Below are 14,921 nucleotides of genomic sequence, written 5' to 3' on the forward strand. Positions count from 1 at the left end.
ATGAAAAATGCAGATCTCTTTCTGCTGTTTTTTTTGCTGGCAGTCACTGTAGCACGAAGGGGCAGGCTCACTGGAGCTTCACGTTAGTGATCATTACTGGTGGCAGAGTCTCAGCACAATTGGGCCTGTTTGCGGTTGCTAAGAAACCAAAGCTTTAGGATTTCTCCATTTCTTGAAGAGGAGTTCACTGTGATGCCAGCCACACCTGCTCACAAGGTATTATTGGGTTGCCCATTTCTTTGTTATAGCCACACCTGGCAGGCACCTCTTGGGGATCAGGGTCTTGCTCTAGTAGAGGCCACCAGGGCTCTGGCAGGTCCAGTTGCTGGTCCCAGCAAGTCCAGTTGTAGCAGGTCAAGTTGAAGAGAGACTTTTGGAGCTTGTCCCTGTAGTTCAGAACAAGAGGTAAGCCAAATGATTCTTGGAGTCACTCAGGTAGCCTTGGATGAAGGGAGCAGGTCCAGCCTTCCTTCTCAAAAAGGCGTCTTTTGTCAAGTTCCTTTGGGTCTGCTGGAGGCAAGGTTCTTTGAACTGTAAGTGGGGCTGTGTACAGCTGCCCCTCCCCAGATATCCAGGGGATAGCCCTCCCTCAGATGTCTAGGGGATAGCCCATACTATCTACTTCCAGTCTTCCTTGTCTCACTGGCAGGAATATACAAACCCCAAAGCAAAGCCATTCAAAGCCATGTAACCCAGGATACTGGCAGAAGGCACGCATGGTTAGGACAAGAAAATGCCAATTTTCTAAAAGTGGTATTTTCAAAATTACCTCAAAATCTGACATTACTGTTAAACTATAATCACCAAACGAAGTCAGGAGATAGCAGTATCCTTTAATAGGTGTCTTCTCTCTCCACCTCAATCAGCTCTCACAAGTAGACGGGTTAGAATCTTTGTCTCTTAACATTCTACTGCAGACTCCTTCAATAACGGAAGGAATGTTCTAATACTGATTATAGGAGGGGTGAAAAGGAGTGGAACCATTACGTAATAAGCTATACAATGACAAGAGGAAATCAGAAGGAGAATAAATATAACAATGCCAATTATAACAATTACCATTGAAGATGACTAACTTACAATTAGTCAAGGGAAGAGATATGCCTTGCAGTGGTGAAAAATTACCATGGGAGTTTTTCACTACAAGGGCATGTATAACTTAAACCCACATGTCTTACTTTTCAAATACAGTACACCCTGCCCTATGTGCCTTTAGGCACTACCCTAGAGGTGACTTATATATATTAAAAAGTATTGTTTAGGCCAGGCAAAAGGATTTCTTTGCTAGGTCTCCTCACTCAGTCTTGTATTTTCCCTTCCACACTTCCTTCATATTGCTCTCTCTTACTCTCTCTGCCAACATCAAGGACTGCAACCCATCAGTATCTCTATTTCACAACTCTCTCTTTCTGCCCACAATGCGACCTTTGGTGCTACCTACCCACCGTTATGGGCTTTGTAAATGCTGGTAAAATTGTTTTACAATCGATGGAAAAGCCAATGTAGCCACCAACTTGTGTCCACAGGCAACATGTTGGCCATCTTGGAAGTATGAGTAAAAAATAAAGGTTTGTTTCCCACCACCATTGAGATTGTCAATGCATGTGTCACAATTTTACAAACAGTGTCAGAGCCAAAACCAGCAGCAAAAACGTTTTGGCAAGGTGAGGCCGATTGACTTTGCAAGTGCTTGTTTTGTAAAAGATTTTGAGGAGTCTGTCAACGCTGGAAAGAATTATGCTCTTTACTTAGATAGTGGATCATTTATTGAATATAACATTTTGTTTCCTTGATTTTATGTTCCTGGTTAAACCATCTAAGTATTCACTACTTCAATAATTTCTCGCTGTCACATGTATGATAGTACCAGTGTGAGGGAGATGTCTATCCATTCTTTCAGTCTTACTTAAACAGTACACTCCTGGCAGGATATATTTAACACTTGTCTCAACAAAGGAGTTCAGATCTACTCCTTATACTAGATGTCTTAATTTAAGCTTTTTATATCACCCTACCTGTTTTGCTTTTACTTACAGCAAATGTAGATTCTACATTATTTATGGGTGTGCACAGAAGCAGCAAAAACATCAGTTTGTCACTTGCATACTCCTGCTTTTTGCAAACATCTCACAAAAGCTTGCCATTGAAACCCTGAGGATAATTGGGTATTTTGTAAAATAACACCCTGATGTTTAAATTAGACCAATGAGTGACCAGTGTAATGTTAGCAAAGTATTTGACGTGTGCCTTTTCATACAGAAAATACTAACATCCAAACTTTATGTGGGCTGGATACGGGTGAGACTTTTACCTCACCCGTTAAGGAGCAATATACTAAGATGAGGTATTTTTTGGTTGTGGTAAATTGCTCCTATTTCAAGTTGCTCTTTTTAAATCCATCATATCATGCAGAACCGGTATTGCAATATTGAAAGCACTAAGAAATTATGGCCCTCATTACAACCCTGGCAGTCGGTGATAAAGCAGCAGTAATACAGCCAACAGGCCGATGGTAAAAAAAATGGGATCACGACCACGGCGGAAACCGCCAACATAGACATCCACTTTAACACACCGACCGCCACGGCGGTAGCAACAAACACTGTGGCGGTCACCACCAACAGAGAGGCGGAAGACAATGTACCGCCCACCCTATCACAACCCGCCAATCCACCAGCATTTCAGGGGCAGTACCAACGCCCTCAAAAGTACGGCGGAAACAGGACTTGGAAGGGAAAGCACTGACCTCTCAACAATCAACAAAGAACCAGGACACCATGGAGTTCGAGCTGCAGGTCCTGCCGATGCTGGCCTACCTCCTCATACACAACGTCATCAAAGGCGTCAGTGACAACCACGGTGAGTACTGCACCTAGCACACAGGCTGTCTCCTGCAGCCTCGGACGGCTGCCCACTGGGGATGCTGCTGCTGACAGTTGTTGTGGCCGCGGCGGTGCAGGTGGCGGTGCAGATGGCAGTGCAGGTGGCGGTGCCTGCGGCGGTGCTTGCCGTGGTACAGGTAGCGGGGCTGTCGGTACTGATGGTGGGTACCAGTCCCTCACCTGGAGCCTCCGAGGCCTGAAGTGCCTTGCCTTGGGTTTTCTTCCCCTTCCCCACCTTGGAAGATGCTGCTGGGACCTTGGCACTGGCAGCTTGAGTTTTGGAGGAGGCCTTGCTGGATGGGTCGTGCTCCTTGGCCGTGCTGCATGCTGGCCCCTTCTTCACCTTGGCAGGTGGTGGAATGGGTTGGTCCTTTGCAGGTGTTGGTGGTACACTGGCTGCTCTGACGGTGCCCCCTTTGATCCTCTGGGACTTGCAGGTACCACAGTGTCCGCCGACTTGGTGGCTGAGGTGCTGTCCTGGGATCTGGACACCCTGGTCAGAGGGGAAGGACGGGGGGAGGCGTAGGGAAGAGGTCAATGTTTGCCATGAAACGTTTTTTAGACACACTGGTACGGGAAGATGGAGAGGGTTTGGGAGTGGAGGAAGAGGGAGTGGTTGTAGGAGGTGTACATCTGCTGAGTTTGGGTGAAGTTGCATGGGCTGGATGCTGTTGTGAGGTGGATGGCTGCCGGGTGGGTGGGTGCTTACGTTTGTGTACTTTGGGAGGAGGGGTCACAGACACACTGGGAGAGGACGCAGGGGATGTGTGCATGGTTGTGGGGGTGGTGACTGCTCGTGAGGGCTGTGTTGTGATGGGCGTGCTGGTGACGGAGGTAGTGGATGAAATTGTAGTGCATGCAGGTGTGAGTTGAGACGCTACTGGGAGGGAGGTGGACGAGGAGGAGGAGGGAGACACGGTGGAGGCAGTGAATGTTGGTGTGCTTGCATGGGCATGGTGCTTGTGTGAGTGCCTGTGAGATGAAGTGTGGTGCTTATGTTTGCCTGAGCCACCTTTGTGTGGTAATTTGGGTGCATACTGGTCTGAAGGTGTGCTTGGGAGAGGCTGAGGTAGAGGGGATTGGGTCTGGGTAGTGGAAGTTGGAGGGGCGAGGCTGGACACAGGGACAATGGCTGTCATCAGTGCTGAGGCCAGAGCCTGAAATGCTCTCTGTTGGGTCACCACGCCAGAGTGAATGCCCTCCAGGTATGCATTTATTTGTTGCAAATGCCTCTCGACACTCTGGATGGCATTCAGAATGGTTGACTGCCCAACAGTGAGGGATCTCAGGAGGTCAATAGCCTCCTCACTGAGGGCAGCAGGGCTGACTGGGGCAGGGCCTGAGGTGCCTGGGGCGAAGGAGATGCCCACCCTCCTGGGTGAGCAGGCACGGGAAACATGCTGAGGGGCTGATGGGAGGGTGGTGCTGGTAGGGGGGGTGGCGGCTGTACCTGTTGGGGTGGGCACAGAGGTGTCTGCCACCGCCAGGGAGCTTCCATCAGAGGGGGAGTCGCTGTCAGTGGTCTCCCCTCCTGTCCCCGTCGTGGAGCTCCCCTCGCCCTCCGTCCCACTGGTACCTTCACCCTCGGTGGATTCGGCCTCCAGGCCCAAGTGGAATGCAGCTCCCTCCACCACCGGTGCCTCTGCTCCTCCGCCAGATGATGCTAATTCACACAAGGACAGGGCGACAAAACAAAAAGGGGGGGAATAGACAGAGGATACACTTGGTCAGTGCCAGCAACACCACTACCGTTGGCATACACAACACACTTGGAGATGCCATATGCGCTAGGCCATGCCCAACCATTTACTGAGACAGTCACCAGCCCATGGGGTACAATGCCTAACTCCAGCGTCTGCACACCTGAAACCCACAGGACCCTGCACAGTAGTAGATGGTCACTTACACCATTGGGTTAGGAGTGCGCCAGAGCCTGCACAACAAGGGACCTACCCTGCCATGATCGCCCTGGCCTAGGGGCACCCACAGCCCACATCCCCCACCCAGCTACCTCCTAAAGCGCACAAAGTCAGCTTTCAGAATCTGTACTCACCCCCTTGTGGCTGCTGTGATGCCCTCAAGCGCCCATCCAACTCAGAATAGGCCACCGCCAGGATGTGGAACATCTGGGGGGTCATGGTGCGACGGGCACCCCTTCCATGTTGGGAGGCCAGCCCCAGCTGGGCCTCCACCATTTTCATGGTCCAGCGGTGCAGGTTCTCCCATCTCTTGCGGCAGTGGGTGCTCTGCCTGTGATAGACCCCCAGGGTCCACACCTCCTTGGCGTTGGCACGTCAAATACCCTTCTTCTGGTGGGCGCTGACCTGCAGGGAAAAGACAGCAGAAAAGGAAATTACTCACCCGTCCGGACCGTCATACTCATTGCCCACCAGTTCCCACCCATGCCCTGATGCACATACACTGACCACCTCTCATGCAGCACTCAGGCCAGGATGCCTCAGCCCCCCCAACATGTGGCTTACATCCACACCACTCCAAACATGCATTGCCCACACATCATGCTCACAGTGCACTCACCTGTTTGTCTGGAGGACTGTAGAGTAATGTGTACTAGGGTAGGACCCCATTCACCAGTTTCTCCAACTCCTCCCTTTCCCCAGATACATGAGCCATTGTCGCTTCCAGACACAGGTCACAGCAGCACTTGCAGTGTAGGTCCTCTCCTATTGATGGTCAGGTAGCAAGTGAGTGAATAGTTAGAAAATGGCGGTGACGTCCACGGCGGTGCGTACTGTCACCGCCGGCGTACATCATCATTGGCTCATGGAACCCACAGGGCCCAATAACAACCATTGCAAATATGCGCGACGGTCATCAGCCGCCCACCGCGATGGTGCACAACGCCAGCGCACTTACCTCATTTCCACTTGTCCCTCCTCACAGGTCAGGCAGCCGCCATTTCAAGGGGGCACAGGGCATGGCATCTAACTGCGTCACAGCAGACATTGGCACATCAACTGACTCTCGACTTCACATACTGCTTCTGTAAAGTAAATTCAGCAACATTAGTGCAATATATGTTGAAATATGACCCTCTGCTCACCGTTCTCTTCCATAGGCTGCAACCACTGAGGCAGGTTATGAGATGGCACCATCCTCTGGTGTACAGACCCCTGGTGTACCTATCGACAATGGAGGACAGACACAGTATCATCACATACAGACTTGATTGTGGCACGATCCAAGAACTGTGTGCCCATTTGGAGCCAGACCTGATGTCAGCTATCTGCCAGCCCACAGGTATCCCCCTTCTAGTGCAGGTCCTGTCAGAGCTCCATTTCCTGGCAAGTGGTTCCTTTCAAACTACAGTGGCCATGGCATCAGGGATGTCTCAGCCCATGTTCTCCAACATGTTGACCAGAGTGTTGTCTGTCCTGCTGAAACACATGTGCAGCTACATCGTGTTTCCGCAGGTGGATGATTTGGCCACAGTGAAGGCTGACTTTTATGCCCTGGGACATATCCCCAACATCGTTGGTGCCATTGATGGTACACATGTAGCATTTGTCCCCCCCCCCCACCCTGGAGAAATTAACAGATTTACAGGAATAGAAAAGGCTATCACTCGATGAATGTGCAGATGGTGTGTTTGGCGGACCAGTACATCTCCCATGTGAATGCCAAATATACTGGCTCTGTGCATGATGCATTTATATTGAGGAATAGCAGCATCCCATATGTGATGGGCCAACTCCCGAGGCACAGGGTGTGGCTAATAGGTGAGCCAAAGATCCCCACCGAGTATAAGTTGGTGTCTGGGTATGGGATTGACCCTAAGGGTTAGTGCGTATCTAACATTTGTCACCCTATATTTGCAGGTGACTCTGGTTACCCCAACCTCTCATGGCTACTGACCCCAGTGAGGAATGCTAGGACAAGGGCAGAGGAATATTACAATGAGGCACATGGGCGTACAAGGAGGATAATTGAGAGAACCTTCGGCCTCCTGAAGGCCAGGTTCCGGTGCCTCCATCTGACAGGTGGCTCCCTGTACTACTCACCCAAGAAGGTGTGCCAGATCATCGTTGCATATTGTACAACCTGGACTTGAGACATCAGATGCCTTTTCTGCAGGAGGGTGTGCCTGGAGATGGTCTTGTGGCAGGGGTGAAGCCTGTGGACAGTGATGAAGAGGAGGCAGAGAAAGAAGATGTTGACAACAGAACAAATATAATAAAGCAGTACTTCCAGTGACACACAGGTAAGACACTGTAACTTCACTTAACATTTCAGTAATCTTTTGGACATTTTACATGGCAGCCTCTTACCCTATGTCTATGGCCACTGACTCTTCCCTTTGGATTCTCTATTTTCAGATCTGTGTGCCCCATTCTGGCTCCAGCTATATGTTCTGCTGCCCACCAAAGGTCATCATGTAGTATATTTCTCTGTACATATACGTTGCAATGCTTTGAGAATGTTGTACTAATACATTTGAGATTCATTACACTGACTCCAGTATGGTATTTGTTTTAAGGGTGTTTATTTATGTGCCAATAAGTATAGGGGTATGTGCAAGGGGCTGGGGTGATGGTGGAGTAATGTCCAGTTAGAGTCCAGTCTCTTGGTATCACAGGTGCATTGTCCAAGGGGGCATAGGAAGGGGAGCAATGGAAGTTCAAGGTGGACTGGGTAACAGAATGGGACAGAAGGGTGACTATCAGGAGAGTCCTATTTCCTGGCGGGGGTCTTGGCAATGTTCTCTGTCTTCTGCCTGGATCACAAGGAGCGTTTGCGGGGTGGTTCTCCTTCTGCAGGGGGTGGGGTGCTGGTGGCCTGTTGTTCCTGTGGGGGGGCCTCCTGTCCACTAGCGCCGGCAAAGGTGGAAGGCTGTTCCTCAGTTTGGCTAGTGGCAGGCGCCCTTTGTTGGGCCACTGCCTCCCTCATGGTCTTGCCCATGTCAGACAGCACCACTGCAATGGTGACCAGGATGGTGTAGATTTTTGTTAGGTCCTCCCTAATCCCCAGGTACTGTCCCTCCTGCAGCCGCTGGGTCTCCTGCAACTTGGCCAGTACCTGGCCCATGGTCTCCTGGGAATGGTGGTATGCTCCCAGGATGTTGGAGAGTGCCTCGTGGAGAGTGGGTTTCTGGGCCTGTCCTCCCCCTGTCGCACAGCATTCCTCCAAGCTTCCCTGTTGTCCTGTTCCTCTGTCCCCTGAACCGTGTGCCCACTGCCACTGACCCCAGGTCCCTGATCGTCCTGTGTTTGTGGGGTTGCCTGGGGTCCCTGTAGTGGTGGACTGGACACACTGCTGATTGACGTGTCCTGGGGACAGTGGCATGAGCCAACTGGGTGGGTACTGTGCTGGTGTTTCCTGAGGGGGGCGGTCTCTGTGGTGGGTTGGGACTGTGGCAGGGGAACCGGCTGTCCAGAGGCCCTTGATGGGCCAGGTTGGTCATCCTGATTCAGGCCTGCAGAGCTGCTGTCATCACTGTGGGCCTCTTCAGGGGGAGGACTGGATGTAGCTGAGTTGCTGTCATCACTGTGGGCCTCTTCGGGGGTGACTGGATGTAGCTGCCACCTCCTCTCCGGTGACGTTGAGTAGGGGTCCTGTTGGGATTCAAATATATTGTTAATGTATCTGCGTGTGCCATCTTGTACATGGGTGTGTTTCCCTGTATGATTGTGCTTTCCCTGTTAGCTTGGCCTGTGTGGGTGATGAATTTGTGGGCTGGCTGAGTCTCCCTACTGGGCATGCTTTGGTGATGGGTGTTCATGCAGGTCTGTGAGTGGTGTCCATGCATTGGTGTTGCATGTAGGGCATGGTATTGGGATGGGTGTGTTGTGATGGTGGGATATATGTGAGGTGGTGGAGGGTGATGGAGTGATGGGAGTGAGGGTAAGGGTGGGGGTATGTAATGGCATGCAGGTTGGGTGGGGGATGTAGTAGTAAAGATTTGACTTACCAGAGTCCAGTCCTCCTCCTACTCCTGAGAGGCCGTCAGGATGCATTATTGCCAAGACTTGCTCCTCCCATGTTGTTAGTTGTGGGGCAGGAGGTGGGGATCCACCGTCAGTCCTCTGTACAGCAATCTGGTGTTTTGCAACCTTGGAACGTACCTTCCCCCGTAGGTCGTTACACCTCTTCCTGATGTCATCCCTAGTTATGGAGTGCTGTCCCATGGCGTTGACCCTGTCCACAATTCTCCGCCATAGCTCCATCTTCCTTGCAATGGATGTCTGCTGCATTTTTGATCCGAATAGCTGTGGCGCTACCAGGATGATTTCCTCCACCATGACCCTTAGCTCCTCCTCTGAAAACCTGGGGTGTCTTTGGTGTGCCATGGGTGTAGTGTGAGTGATATGTGTGAGGATGTGTGGGGTGATGTGTGGGGTGATGTGTTGTGGTGTATGCTGTGATGTGTGTGAATGGTGTATGGGTGAGGGTGTTCTGTGCCTCTGATTGAGTGGGTGCTCCTTGCTTGTCTCTCTCTGCTTGCTATCTTTTTTCTCGCTGTAAGGGGTTGTGGGTATTGTGGGTGTGTGTTTTATATTGGGTTGGGTGTGTGGGTGTGGTGTGTGTATGTGTGTCAGGTGTGTGTATTTTGAATTGTCCAATGTTGTGTAGTTTTGTAAGTGTGTGTGTATTTTGAGCGCAGTGGTATGTACTGCCAATGGTTTATCGTGATTGAAAGACCGCCATGGTGATTTGTGGGTTGTGATACTGTGGGTGTATTTCTGTTGGCATAACGGTGTGGGTTTTGGTACCGCCAGTTTATCACTGACCTTTGGCCTGGTGGACTTGTGTGAGTGTCTGTATTTTTGCGGAATTCTATGTGTGGGTCATAATACCGCCGCGGTCATGGTATGTTGGTGGCCGTCAGCATAGCAGTAGGCAGCATTTATTGCCAAGGTTGTAATGAGGGCCTATATCTTTTTCCTTTATTCCAGGCTGAGAAATTTCAGAAGGGTTTGACCTTTGCAGAGTAGTGTGGTAATAAGGGCCCTTGTGCTTGTGGACTGCTGCATTTAAAATAGAATAATTAATATTCTTTATGACCAATGCGGGAATCTGGGCATATTGATTGATTACGTTCCTGTTTTAATTGTAGGATGCCTTTTGCCAATCTTGGTGTCTGACACTGTGTGCGTGTAGCTGGCTGATCAAGCACAGATTTGGGAAGACATTTAGGGCCTGATTCCTTTTTTGGTGGTTGGGATACTCCATCACAAACGTGACGAATATCTGACAGGTATCCGACTTATTACAAGTTACATTATTTTCTAAGGAACTTGTAAAAGGACGGGCGGGATATCCGTCACTGTGAGGGAGTATCCCATCTACCAAGATCATAATCAGGCCCTTAAAGTGAACTTTACTGTGTGAGGGCAGGAGGTAAAATCCAGTTCAAAAAGCTAACCTAAGCCAATCATGTTTAACTTTTCCCTATTAGCGGAAGGAAGAATCTACATAGGAAATCAGTTTCAGGCAGTGAGAAAAGCCTGCGTATGATATTTTGAAATAGCAAATGCTTATGAAATGCTTGTTTAGCGAGGCTTCATTATTTATTCACGTATTCACGTGGGCTGGCTGGTCATCTCTTGGGTACCCTGAATGCAGAAGTTGAAATCAAAAGGAGGCTGCGTTTTTTTTAAATTGTACTCCCGCTGGAGATGCCCTGTAAAAGAACTGAGATATGATGGATATTTTATGTATTTTATTTACCTAACATTTTCTTTCTTTTTCAGCATTTTGTTTGAGCACCACTTGAGTTGGGTATAGTATGAAATGCATTAAATTATTAGGATATATGATAAAATATTATGCACTGTCTCCATTCCAAAATGCACGCTAGTCAAAGGCATATAGCACTTGTGTGAGGAACTGGCTATCTACAAATCAATGTCTATTTTTCTTGAATCACTGTCATATGCACTACATTGTTTTTTTCACGTTGCTATATGTAGCTATAGTCTTTGCTGGTCTTAAATGCATTTCATCACAGCCCAGTCATTTGCCCTTAAAACACAGCAGTTTCCTTTCGCAGGCTGCTTGATTTGTGAATGAATGGAGTCCCAGGGGTACAATGAAATTAGCCATGACCTGTATCCTACAAGTAAAGGTTTCCTGTTCATGTTTCCTTTGGGGGTTTTTAGAAACCGCCAGAACTTTGATCCATTCATTATCCTGATCACGGGTTAAAAACAGGCTGACATTTAAAGAACTGAAATCCTTTCTTCTGACAGCAGACACGGTAATGAGATCACGGTTTTCGTCTTCAACCATATATAGAAGAACGTGACATTATTTCCAGGTGTAATCAAATTCATATGATGTAGCTCTCGTTTCATCTCTGTAAATTCGTTCCTTGACACAAAGTGGACAACTTTGTGAAATCTGGACTGATGTTTAAAGAAAATATTGTATATGTTAGATATTTGTACTGGACAAATGTTCACTGTTTGTGAATGTTCGAAAGGTTATCCAAATAAATTACTTTAGCCACCGTAGTTAATGTATTTAAAGCAACATGGTATAACTGTTCTACAAAAGCATTTTTAGTTTTTGATACATTCCATGTTTTTTCAGCAATATAAAGTAAATTCCTTAGAACAGTGAATACGCATCAATTCAATACTGCAGTAAAGAAAACAAACTATTTAGTAGTTATCTTCATAGTGATGTTACTGTAGAAAAACTACAGTTGTTACTGTAAGTTCTTCTGCAATTAACTAACAGTTGTTGAAGCTTAGTACGCAGCTCAGGGTGTAATTAAAAAGTATTTTTTGCAAAATGTAATAAAACGTTTCTGAAACATGATGCTCTTATAATTCACTATTTTAGTTTTTAATAAGCACAGACAATGTCAGTTCGAGAGCGCCCTGTGAGGTGTCAGCATTGTTAGAGATTTTACTTTTGACATAGAACATTTCATGCATACGCAACACACATTTCAGAAACGCATCAGCCCATGTCATAGTACAGGCGATATACATATATATATATTCCAAAATTCTTATAAAAATCAAGTTACATTCTGCCCAAGTTGGCTAGTATCGTTTTGTGCGTAGTAATTGATTCACATTTTTGACATCCTGCCGATAGGAAACAATAGATGACAAGTGGATGAAGACATTCTAATCACGTTGTGCAGTGGTTCCTAACCTGTGGCAAGGCTCCTCGGGGTCCGTGACTGTTTAGAAAACTAAATATTATTAACAGATTAATAGAGTGTATATAAATAAAGTGGCTAAATGTACCATTGTAAATGTTAAAACTTTCTGTGGATGTCAAGGAATCTGAAGGCTAAAAATAAATGAGTATACTCAGATTGATTGGTGGGAGCAGTGCCGGTGCATCAAAGAGAATATAGCATGGATGTCGTGTGGCTTTAGATGAATTTAGAAAAGCTCCAACCTGCCTATTAAAGTCAATATATATATATTTTTATTTGGATTTGTTTGCAAATTAAACACAATATGTTATCATTAGTGTATGTGATTGATGGAATGCTTGTTTCTGTATTGTTTTGCAGTTCAAATCATCGACAATGTTTAGGCCAGGGTCCCTGGCTTCCAATAATGACTCACTGAGGGGGTGGGGGTCCCTGGATTGCAATAATGATTCCGTGGAGGTCCCTCGGTTCCAGTAATGATAAAGTAGGGATCCAAAGATGTCAAATAGTTGGGAACCACTGATCTAGTGCATGCGGTATAGAAGACGTAGTATGTGGTGTGCAAAATCAGACTGGAGCAGTTGGTAATGTACAGGTACATGATCTATTGTTGATAGTAGCCTATATAGGCTCTGAATCGCCAAACCTGCTAACCGTGGTCTTCGAGCATGCACTGCGTGCTCTGGGAAGAGGTTCTCGTTTATAACTGAGCACTGAGCCGGCTCAGGGTCTTAGGGCTTACTGGGCACGGTCTTTGCCTTGCACTGTTTCAACGTGATTTTTTAAAAAACTTTTAACTCCGGTTTTGCAGAAAATAAATGTCCAATTTTTCCAAAAAATGGTTGCTCTAACCTATGAATTCACAAATCCTTGGATTAAAATATCAGTCATCATATCTGGAGAATAAACAGGAGCTTTGTTTGTTTTGGGGTAGTATCTGTCCCTCTGGGAACAGGCCCATAGCCCGAAGTATAGTTTAGGAAGGCATGGCCCTCAGCTATGACCAAACATTAAAGCTGTTCTCTATAGATACATTCTTTTCCAAATATTGGTTGTACTACTAAATAACGACCCCCCAGAATATCATGATGCAAGAATATCAAGGACAGAATATTGAAAGGTAAGTGTATATAGGGAAGTATAGATTTACTAGTCCTATCTCCACATCTACGTACCTGGAAGATGTATATATATAAATATACACACTGAAAAAAACAAAGGCTACAGGGACGTTATAGTTAGGCTCACATTTTAAATGTACAAGAACATTGACATTAACCTGTTTTAGTTAGAGTTATCTCAAGTAACTATTACTTGTGCCCTAAGGTAACTATAACTCACACCAGGGCCAGCCAGACCCCTTGGCCAACCTCCCCAACCACCCAACCCCACACTGTGGACAGCCCTTTGGCTGTGTGCAGCGGGAGTTGGTCGCTGCCTGTGTCTCTGGGTGTGAGAATAGGTGTGAGAGGGTTTACATGGGGGTGAGAGTGGCTGTGAGAGTCTCTGTGTTGGTGTGAGAGTGTGTGCATCAGTGTCTTCGTGGGTGTTTCATTGTCTGAGAAAGTCCGTGAGTAAGTGTATGAGGGTTTCAGTGGGTCTGTTAGTAGGTGTATGAGTGTCTGTGTGGGTCTGTGAGTTGATGTGTGAGGGTCTGAGTGGGGCTGTGAGTGGGTTCACGAGGGTCTAAGTGGGTCTGTGAGTGGGGGCATAAGTATCTGAGTGGGTCTGTGAGTGGGTGCCTAAGGGTCTGCGTGATGTGTGAGCGGTAGAAAGAGATTGAAAGACAGAGAGAAAGAGAGTGAGAGAGATAAAGAGTTTTTTAGGCTTTGATGGATGCTATACTTAGAATGAGATTTTCCTGAGCAAATTGAAAAGAAAAATGTATTTGTCAATTAAAAAGAGTGAGATTACCTTTCAGTATGAACCTTAAACTTTTCAAGTTTAAAAGAAATTAAAGAAGGAAACGACCACGGACACACCTAGAGTAGAACCCTCAACTTTAACTGTGAGGGTCTGTGACTGTAACCTTTAGGCCATAGGTGACTCCTTACTGTGATACTTCCAGATATACCTAGGGCAGTCAAACACAAGCATGTAATTGGAAAGAAATGTGAATGTTCCATCACAAGAAAGGTTTACCAGTCAAAACACCAGTAAATAAACAAACACACTGCCAAGCGATACTAGGATTTGAACCGTCAGCCTACTGAGTAATAGCTCTGCATCCAAATGTAACTATAACATTCGGCCCAAACATCTTGCTAGCCTTACTCTTTAAAGTCATTGCATGGAGAGACCAGTGCAACGAAAAATCTCTCTCTCTTGCTCTCTTCCATCCCATTTTGGGATGGAAGAGATAGAGAGAGTGACAGGACTGCCGGGGGAGCCTGAAGGCCCGTGGTCCTAGCCAGCTCCCAACATCATGCGGGAGCCAACACTGCTACCCCAAGTAGGGAGCTGCTTTTAATAGCAGCTCCTTGCTTGCGCGAGCAATGTTTTCATCTTTCTTCACCACATGCATATTTCCTCTTTCTGCAAGTGAGAGCTGAATGACTCACTTGCAGAAAGCGAACTTTGGGGTAGATTTAGGAGCCCCTAGTGTCTCCTCACACCACATTAGCATAATTTTTTTAGACGCCAGTGTGGGCGGATGAAGCCAAAATCGCTGCGCCAAATTTACAAAGTGACGCAATGCATGCACTGCGCCATTTTGTAACCCTTTGCGCTACATTATGCCTGGCGCAGGCATAATGTATGCAAAGGGGGCATTCCCCCATTAGGGGGGGATGAAAAAATGGTACAAAGAAATTAAAGAGATTTCTTTGCATCATTTTTTTCTGTACTTTTGCTTAGAGCAAACGTGAAAAGGAGGCACATCATTGTTTACAATAGGCCTC

The sequence above is a fragment of the Pleurodeles waltl genome, chromosome 3_1, assembly GCF_031143425.1.
Source record: "Pleurodeles waltl isolate 20211129_DDA chromosome 3_1, aPleWal1.hap1.20221129, whole genome shotgun sequence".
In the NCBI taxonomy this organism is placed as follows: Eukaryota; Metazoa; Chordata; class Amphibia; order Caudata; family Salamandridae; genus Pleurodeles; species Pleurodeles waltl.